The 9,758-nt window shown below is 45.1% G+C and overlaps 1 protein-coding gene across 7 annotated transcripts in view; it reads right to left on the reverse strand.

Annotated features, from left to right (window-relative positions):
- Positions 1 to 9,428, reverse strand: part of LOC115646792 (transmembrane protein 68-like) — a 42,945-nt gene extending 33,517 nt beyond the window's left edge. For all 7 annotated transcript variants that reach the window (XM_030553109.1, XM_030553107.1, XM_030553104.1 and 4 more), the window contains exon 1: positions 9,257 to 9,428. The gene's annotated coding sequence lies outside the window, so the exon portion shown is untranslated. The remainder of the gene's footprint in view (positions 1 to 9,256) is intronic.
- Between the last annotated feature and the right edge of the window lie 330 nt (positions 9,429 to 9,758).

Below are 9,758 nucleotides of genomic sequence, written 5' to 3' on the forward strand. Positions count from 1 at the left end.
ATGAGTAGGCTATCATGCATACTTTTGCATGTATCTATTTTCGTCAGGACTGGGGGGGGGGGGGGAATAACCAAAAATTGTAACTCAAAGGGGGGGGGCGGGAAGGCTCAACTCAAAAAAAAAGAATGAAAACTGCTGAACTAGAGGGAAGAGGTAGAACAACAGTGGCAAAGGACAGCTTTCTACCACATGTAAATGACCAGTAAACTGTGTTGTTTCTTCTGCAAAGGACCTTGCAATATGATCCAGGCCTGTCACTTTGAAGTGAGGCTACTGCAACCCACTCTTCATGGAGTTCCTGAGTACATGAACAATAGATGGGCTCTTATGCAACACACTGTGAGCACATCACTCCAGTGGTCCACATGCCTACATTAACTCCACGTTTGCTTTTAGATTGAATTCAAAATTGTAATCCTAATTTAGCAAGGTCCCAAACAGGTAAAATCATGGTTATTTCAGAGAACATGTCACCATCCACAACCCACTAAGAAAGCAGCATTCTACAGAGATGGTGCAGCTTAGGTTCTCAAGCACCGAAGGTATAACATTCTCACTGGTGGAATTTTGCTTTTAGCAGTAGATCTCCTTACTGAATGGATCAGAGGCCCTGCTAGAGGAGGAGAGGAGAAGAGAGAGTTCCTTTTCCTTTCCAACAGCCAAAGCAGGGTTTCAGTATCCATCACATATCTGTCAGCCTGCACCTAGTTTAAGACATTAAGTTTATGAGCCCTAGCAGTGTCCACAGACAGTTCCCTACCACATGATCAAGCTGCACACCAGATTTTTACCCCTGGACTTCACTGACACTCCCTCCCCAACTCATCTTTCATACCCATCTCTGTCTTGTAGTGCTCTGGAAGTCATTTCAAAGTGTGTATGTGGCTACATCCATTCAAAGTCTATTTAAGAGTTGAGGTCTAACTGCCACTACAACACCTGCCTTTCAGTTGTTCATAACTTTTTCAAACCCAATTCCTTATGGGTTGAGTGGAAAGACTTGTCTGTGTGTGTAACCCTTGCAGAATTTGGCTACCCCTGTCACACATAATTATATGTAATATTTCTACTGCAACCACCAGTTTCCTAAGTGCTACTTACAAAACTATGGATTACTGCAAGTTCTGTTCATACTAGAACCCAAATGCCTCACTGTTAGGCACCAGAAGGGAAGGTAAGCTCCAGTCCCTTCATCACCAGTACATGGGGCTACTGGGTCTCTGGTATTGACTTCACCCTGCAGAAACCCAACTACAAACCCAGCAGGTTGTTTTCTGTTATCCAGGAGAATATTTTCAGGCCCTTCTGCAACTTCATTTTTGTGAGAAAGCCTGATTAAAGAAAGTCTTGTTTTTCACTCTAACAAGTCTAGGATCTGTCTTGACCATGAGTGTCAGAGTTCCAAAGCCCACAGCATTCCACTGAGAATGCTCTACATTTCATCCTAAAAATATCATCCTGTGGACGCCAGGCATAGCAAACTCAAAGGCTGCAGAGTGCCAGCTACCTCTGACCAGGTTGCTACAATGAGTCCAAACAATGAGATGATACACCTTGATTATTTATGGGCAAGTTTCGACACAGCTAATATGTCCTTGAAGTGCTTTCCACTTCTAACTAGCATCATCTGCATATTTCCCACATTTAACTTCAGACAGATGTTTTTCATTCAGATTCCAATTTCCTTCATATAGTGGAATACTTTGAAGAGCTCATTGTCTGCATTGGATGAGAAAGATACACATAGCTGTGTCTCATTGCTACAATAATGGTTTTGCACATTGTCTTCTTACAATCTTACTAAATTACTTTAATTGATGTTGAATAAGACTGGTGACAAGATTAAAATTAGGATAAAGATTTCCTCTTTGGAGAGGAGAAATAGCAGATGCTCCTCACAAGTCTCCAGAATCGGTCTAAGAGAAGTTAGCTAAAATAGCTTAACGTGTTCACAGCAACACCTACAAAGAGCAGCATTTTGCTGTTTATGATGTCAGCTGCATCTGTTATTTCAAGCAAAATTAGCACGGCCATGGGAAAAATCCATCAGTGCAACTAATGCCATCCCAGCACAAGGAAAGATCTATGGCCACCAGAGTTAAGGACAAAAAGAAGGAGTTTTTTAAATATATTAGGAACAGAAAGAATCCTGACAATGGTATTGGTCCATTACTAGAAGGAAATGGTAGAATTAGCAATAATAATGTAGAAAAGACAGAAGTGTTTAATAAATATTTTGATTCTGTATATGGAGAAAAACAGTACATACAGTCTCATCACATGCGGATGATAATGCACTTTCCCTGCACTAATATTTCTGGAGAATGTTCAACAGAAGCTACCAAAGTTACACATTTTTAAATTGGGCGGTTCAGATAACTTGCCTCCAGGAGTTTTACAAGGTTTTCGATAATCCTCGAAGCACTGGGGAAGTTCTAGAAGACTGGAAGAAAGCTAATTTTGTGCCATTTTTTAAAAAGGGTAAACAGAATGACCTGGTTAATATTAGGCCTATCAGCCTGACATCTATCCCAGGCAAGATAATGGAGTGGCTGATATGAGACCCAATTAAAGAATTAAAGGAGGGCAACGTAATAATGCCAATCAATATGGGTTTATGGAACCCATGTTAAACTAACTTGATATCTTTTTTTGGTGAGATTACAAATTTGGTTGATTAGACGTAATAGTGTTGACATAATATATTTAAACTTCTGTACAGCATTTGACTTGATACTGCACAACATTTATTAGTACACTAGAATGACATAAAACTGACATGGCACATATTAAATGGATTAAAAACTGGCTAACTGATTGGTCTCAAAATGCAACCGTAAATGAGGAATCAACATCAAGCAAGTATGTTTCCAGCGGCATCCTGCAGGGATCTGTTCTGGGTTCTATGCTATTTTTTACATTTTCATCAATGACATGGAAGAAAACATTAAATCATCATTGACACTGATAAAGTTTGCAGATGACACAAAACTGGGGGAATGGTAAATAATGAAGACAATCAGTCATTGATTCAGAGCAATCCAGACTGTCTGTTAAACTTGGCACAAGCAAACAATGTGCATTTTAATGACTGTATGTTAATGTAAACATCCAAGAACAAGGAGTGCAAGACATACTTACAGTTTGGGGGACTCCATACTGGGAAGTTGTGATTGAAAAAGATTTGAGAGTCATGGTGGATAATTAGTTGAACATGAGCTCCCAGTGTGACACTGTGGCCAAAAAGTGGGATCCAGAAACAGGAGAATCTCAAGTAGGAGTAAAGAGATTATTTTACCTCTGTATTTGACACTAATGTCTGGAATACTCAGTCCAGTTCTGGTGCCAAGAAGGATGTTGATAATTGGAGAAGATTCAGAGAAGAGCCGCAAGAATGATTAGAGTGTAAGAAAACATGAGTTATAGCTGTCATAAACAGATAGCTAAGGGTTAATGTCTCTTTCACCTGGAGCACCTGACCAGAGGACCAATCAGGAAACCGGATTTTTTCAACTTTGGGTGGAGGGAATTGTGTGTCTGGGGTCTTTGTTTTCTGGCTGCCTGCTTTCTCTGAGCTTTGGAGAAGTAGTTCTGTTTTCTAATCTTCTGTTTCTAAGTGTAAGGACCAAGAGATCAGATAGTAAGTTATATGGTTTCTTTTCTTTGGTATTTGCATGAATATAAGTGCTGGAGTGCTTTGATTTGTATTCTTTTTGAATAAGGCTGTTTATTCATATTTCTTTTAAGCAATTGACCCTGTATTGTATCATCTTAATACAGAGAGACCATTTGTATTTTTTCTTTCTTTTTTATATAAAGCTTTCTTTTAAGACCTGTTGGAGTTTTTCTTTACTTCAGGGAAATTGAGTCTGTACTCACCAGGGAATTGGTGGGAGGAAGAAATCAGGGGAGATCGGTGTGTGTTGAATTGGCTAGCCTGATTTTGCATTCCCTCGGGGGGAATAGGAAAGTCCTTTTTGTTCCAGGACCGGGAACGGAGAGGGGGAGTCACTCTGTTTGGATTCACAGAGCTTGTGTCTGTGTATCTCTCCAGGAGCACCTGGAAGGGGGGGGAGGGAAAAAGGATTATTTCCCTTTGTTGTGAGACTCAAGGGATTTGGGTCTTGGGGTCCCCAGGGAAGGTTTTTCAGTGGGACCAGAGTGCCCCAAAACACTCTAATTTTTTGGGTGGTGGCAGCAGGTACCAGGTCCAAGCTGGTGACTAAGCTTGGAGGTTTTCATGCTAACCCCCATATTTTGGACGCTAAGGTCCAAATCTGGGACTAAGGTTATGATATGGTGTAGCAGCGGGTGGGATATAGACAGAATCCAGAAGCCAGTAGGAATATTATATTTTTCTTTTCTCTGCTAAGGGCTTTTTAGCAGAGAGGAACAGTTGGTTTTAAAAGGGAACCAGAGAGAATTTTTTTTTTCTGCTCTCTCTGGCAGTTTGTGGCTTGCATGTTAAGCAAGAAGCCATTTACCAGACTGTTAAGGGTCTTTTGTCACACAATAGCACTCCCATTGAGAGTCATACCAGCACTATATAAATGCAAATAAAGTGGTTTTTCAGGTTTACTTGACATTGAAGATTAGCTAAAGGCACTGTTGCTAGGCAGACTTCAGGAGGCAACAGAGAACCTGCAGTTCAGAGGATAAACACCGGAGGGCACCCCAACACAAGAAAACAGGAATCATGACTTCTAAGGCAAAAATTAAGGCCGAAGAGCAATTCAAAGAAGCTGAACACAGGCGACAAATGGAGATGAAAGAAAGAGAAGAACAAATCAAAGAGGCAGCACACAAAGAAAACTAGAAGAAGAAGAGGTGGCCCACCGAAGGAAACAAGCAGAAGAAGAGGCAGCCCACAGAAGACAGATAGAACTCCAGAGGGAAGCCCACCAACAGGCCATGGAATTAGAAAAGGCTAAGCAACAGACTCCAGCCAATCCTAACAACCCATCGCCCATTATTGCTCCACAGCACAGGAAATTTCCCACCTACAAGGCAGGTGATGACACCGAGGCCTTCTTGGAAAATTTTGAAAGAGCCTGTCTTGGGTACAGCATCCCCGAAGACCAGTACATGGTAGAATTAAGGCCACAACTCAGTGGACCTTTAGCAGAGGTGGCAGCTGAAATGCCTAAGCAGCAAATGAATGACTATAAACTTTTTCAAACCAAGGCCAGATACAGAATGGGGATAACCCCAGATCATGCCCGTCGGCGTTTCAGAACCCAAAAGTGGAAACCAGAGGTGTCATTTCCCAAACACGCCTACTACATTGCAAAAAACTATGAGGCCTGGATAACAGGAAACAACATTCAAACCTTGGAAGAACTGAACCTCCTCATACAAATGGAGCAGTTCTTGGATGGTGTTCCTGAAGACATCACACGGTACATACAAGATGGAAATCCCAAAGATATCGCTGAGGCGGGGGAGATTGGAGCCAAATGGATGGAACTGGCAGAAAGCAAGAAAGCTACTGTCAAGGGGAACGATTACCACAGGGGGCACACAGACCATAAACCCTACAACCGAGGACAGCCAAAGACCCCACATACCACCCAAGTAAAGCCACAGATACCCTACCCTTCAACCTCACCAGTCTCCAGTAACTCACCTCGGCCCAGTGACCCATCAGATGGAAGATGCTTTAAGTGTAATGAACTGGGACATATCAAGGCCAACTGTCCCAAGAACACCATGCGAGTGCAATTCATTACACCACCATCACACCAAAGATCCCCAGGCCCGGATGCCTCTCAAATACCCTTGGAGCGAAGGGAAAATTTGAGAGTGGGCGGAAAGAAGGTTACTGCGTGGAGAGACACGGGGGCACAAGTGTCAGCTATCCACCAATCCTTCGTTGACCCCAAATTCATCAACCCAAAGGCCAAAGTTACAATTTACCCCTTCATGTCACAAGCTGTAGACTTGCCTACAGCTCAACTGCCTGTCCAGTACAAAGGCTGGTCAGGAATGTGGACTTTTGCAGTTTATGACAATTATCCTATCCCCATGCTACTGGGGGAAGACTTGGCCAACCAGGTGAGGCGGGCCAAGAGAGTGGGAATGGTTACCCGTAGCCAAACCAGGCAAGCTTCCAGACCCATTCCTGTTCCTGAGCCGTCCACAGAGGCCCCGTCTGTGTTACCAGAGACCCAGACAGAGGTAGTGGACCCGGATTCCATGCCTACCACTGAAACAGCCACAGCATCTCCAGTCTCAGGCCCGGAACTGGAACAGCAACCAGCACCAGTAAGTGCAACCACATCTTCAAACTCAAAGCCAGAGGACGACAGCGAGCCAAAACTGGCAGAAGCAACAGACAGCCATACCCAAAAGGCTCAGCCAGAGCCTGAAATAACCTCAGGTGCACCAGCGGAGAGCGGTTCACCAGCAACGGAAACAACCCCCTCACCTACATCGCTTCCAGAGGGACCAAGCCCAAGTCCACAGTCTGAGGAAGAACTGGTGACCCCAGCCTCAAGGGAACAGTTCCAGGCTGAGCAGGAAGCGGATGACAGCCTTCAGAAAGCTTGGGTGGCGGCACGGAGCACCCCACCGCCTCTCAGCTCTTCTAATCGATCCCGGTTTGTTATAGACCAAGGACTTTTATACAAGGAAATTCTTTCTGGTGGACACCGGGAAGAATGGCAGCCGCAAAAACAGTTGGTGGTTCCAACTAAGTACCGGGGGAAGCTCTTAAGCTTAGCCCATGATCATCCCAGTGGCCATGCTGGGGTGAACAGAACCAAGGACCGGTTGGGGAAGTCCTTCCACTGGGAGGGGATGGGCAAGGAAGTCGATCTGGGACTAAGGTTATGATAATAGCAACAGACTCAAAAAGCTCAATCTATGTATCTTAACAAAGAAAAGGTTAAAGAGTGACTTGACTACAGTCTATATATAATCACATAGAGAATATTTAATAATGCGCTCATCAATCTAGCAGAGAAAGGTATAACATGATCCACAGTTGGATGTTGAAGCTAGACAAATTCAGACAGTAAATAAGGCGTACATTTTTAGCAGTGAGGGTAATTAACCATAGGATTCTCCATCACTGACAATTTTTTAAATCAAGATTAGATGTTTTTCTGAGAAATATATTCTAGGATAGTTTTGAGGAAGTTCTATGGCCTGTGTTATACAAGATGTCAGACTAGATGTTCAATGAATGCATATTTTAAAAGCATTCTTTTCCCTTTACATTCCGATAAAAAATTCTGTGTACATAACAGCAAAAAACCCCCCAAATAAATACATTAAAAAATTGCTAAAACAATTGTGTTCAAACTTGGTTGTTTTGTAAGATTTAAGGAGCTGTAAGGAATAAGATGGGTTTAAAGAAAATTGTTTCTGTGGCGCTAGAGCCATACTATTTAAAGTGAGAAATTCTTATATGCAGCCAAATGCACCATAGGGGTTTTCTTTTGATGGAAAAATATCAAAAAAGTTGTAAGTTCTTAGTATGTTGGAGAAAAGAATAAGTCTAATGTAATTACCTGTGAAGATTACTACTCTATAATCAAACAGAGATCCAGAGAAATTCCGATCTGTAGAATTTAAGGCAATGACATTTTTAATAATTTGACTCAATAAAAATATTCTCCGAAGTGTCTTGTGCAGTTCTCTGAGCAAATATCTCTACGTATAGGACACCTTATCTAGCTTTCCTGTAATGTTTAATGATCTGTTGTGCTTGTGAAAAGAAGTATTTTTGCAACAAAGAGTCCTGTGGCACCTTAAAGACTAACAGATGTATTGGCAAAAAGAACAGGAGTACCTGTGGCACCTTAGAGACTAAAAAATTTATTTCAGCATAAGCTTTTGTGGGCTGCAGCTCATTTCTTCAGATGCAGAGAGTGGAACACACAGACAGAAGATATTTATACATACAGAGAACATGAAAAGGTGAAAGTATCCATACCAATGGTAAGAGTCCAATCAATTGAGATGAGCTATCATCAGCAGGAGAAAAAAAACGTTTGAAGTGATAACTGAGATGACCCATGGAAGGTGCGAGAGAACTTAACATGGGGAAATAGATTCAATTAGTGTAATGACCCAAATATTCCCAGTCTCTGTTTAAACCTAAGTTAATTGTATCTAATTTGCATATTAATTCAAGTTCAGCAGTTTCTCTTTGGGGTCTGTTTTTGAAGTTCTTTTGTTGCAAAATTGCCACCTTCAAGTCTGTCACTGAGTTGTTAGCGAGGTTGAAGTGTGCTCCCACTGGTTGTATTGAATGTATTGGAGCATAAGCTTTCGTGGGTGAATGTCCACTTCGTCAGAAGTATTTTTGATTTCTCAGAGTTGTGTTTCAAAATTGAATGATGTCCAGATTTTAAGTCTAAATTGGCTGTGCTGGGGTCATTTAATTGGCTAGTGGGTTTGCTTAAAGTAATATATATGGAGATATACCTATCTCACAGAACTGAAAGAGACCCTGAAAGGTCATTGAGTCCAGCCCCCTGCCTTCAGTAGCAGGACCAAGTACTGATTTTTGCCCCAGATCCCTAAGTGGCCCCCTCAAGGATTGAACTCACAACCCTGGATTTAGCAGGCCAATGCTCAAACCACTGAGCTATCCCCCCAGTGTCCAGGTAACTGACATTGATCATTCCCTGAATATACAGTGCTTCTATTTTTCCTACTGTAGCTGTGTTTGTTCGCATATTTTTTATCAAGTCATTTTTTCTTTTAAAAATCAAAAGCACGTTTTTCATGAGAGCACGACCCAAGTGTTGCTGGGCGTATCACACCCGTTGATTTCGGTAGGGGTCACAGGCCCAGCCCCGCAGCCCCAGGGAACATCACCCAGTCAGGGCTTCTTTACACATACAAAGAAACAAAGGGGGGCGAGGGGATCCCAGCTCACCGCTCCCTCGTGTGCAGAGGAGGAGGGTCGAGGTCAGTAGTGCCTCTGTGAGGAGCAGCCGATGATGACCCTCCACACGTCTCTCCCCCCAGCCCGGCGGGAAGACGTGCCCCGGGCCCTGCCACGCCATGGGACCCAGTTGACTGGGCTCCCTCCAAGCCGAGGCCGCCGCCGCAGTCCCGGGGCTGGCTGCAGCCGGCAGAGGGTGAAGAGGACGGGACACGCCAGCCTAGGGGCCGCGCCCCCGCAGCCTGGCCAAGAGGGGGATGAGCCCCCACGTCGCGCTGCGGCAGCGGCTCCGCGTGGAGCGACCCACCGACGGCCCCGCCAGCCGCACACAGGGGACGCGGGCGCCTCCCTTCTCACCTCGCTCCGGCAGCGGCTCCGACTCTAGTCCTGCGTCGGGTTTTCTCCTCCACCTGCCGCCCCCGCGGAGTCCGGGTCAGGGACACGGGTGGTATCGGCGCCACCTGGTCTCTGAGGCAAAATCCTCCGGACTCCATTGGGTGCGACACGCGCCGCGCGCGCTTCCGGCGGTAGGAAGCCGGCGGCGTGCACGCGCTGGCCGGTGCAGGGCGGAGCCTATCGCGGGAGTTCCAGGGCGCCCGCGAGTGACGCGCGCGCCGGGCAGGATCCCTGCGTTCAGTGCTGCGCGGCCCCTCTGCTGGGTGCGGGAGCGCTGCAGCCGGCGGTGCGCAGAGCCCGGGCGCGGGGCCTTGTCAGTGGGAGAGCCTGGCACCGGCAGCCTCCGTACCCAGCCCCGTTCCGGAGACCCCGGCCAGCCGCCAGAGTCGGCGCTGCCCTTCCGCAGCACTCGGGGTGCCTCCTGCCCAGGTTTCCCGTGGTGGCCACGTTTTTCAGGCCGTTG

Source organism: Gopherus evgoodei, chromosome 2 (assembly GCF_007399415.2).
Source record: "Gopherus evgoodei ecotype Sinaloan lineage chromosome 2, rGopEvg1_v1.p, whole genome shotgun sequence".
Lineage (NCBI taxonomy): Eukaryota > Metazoa > Chordata > Testudines > Testudinidae > Gopherus > Gopherus evgoodei.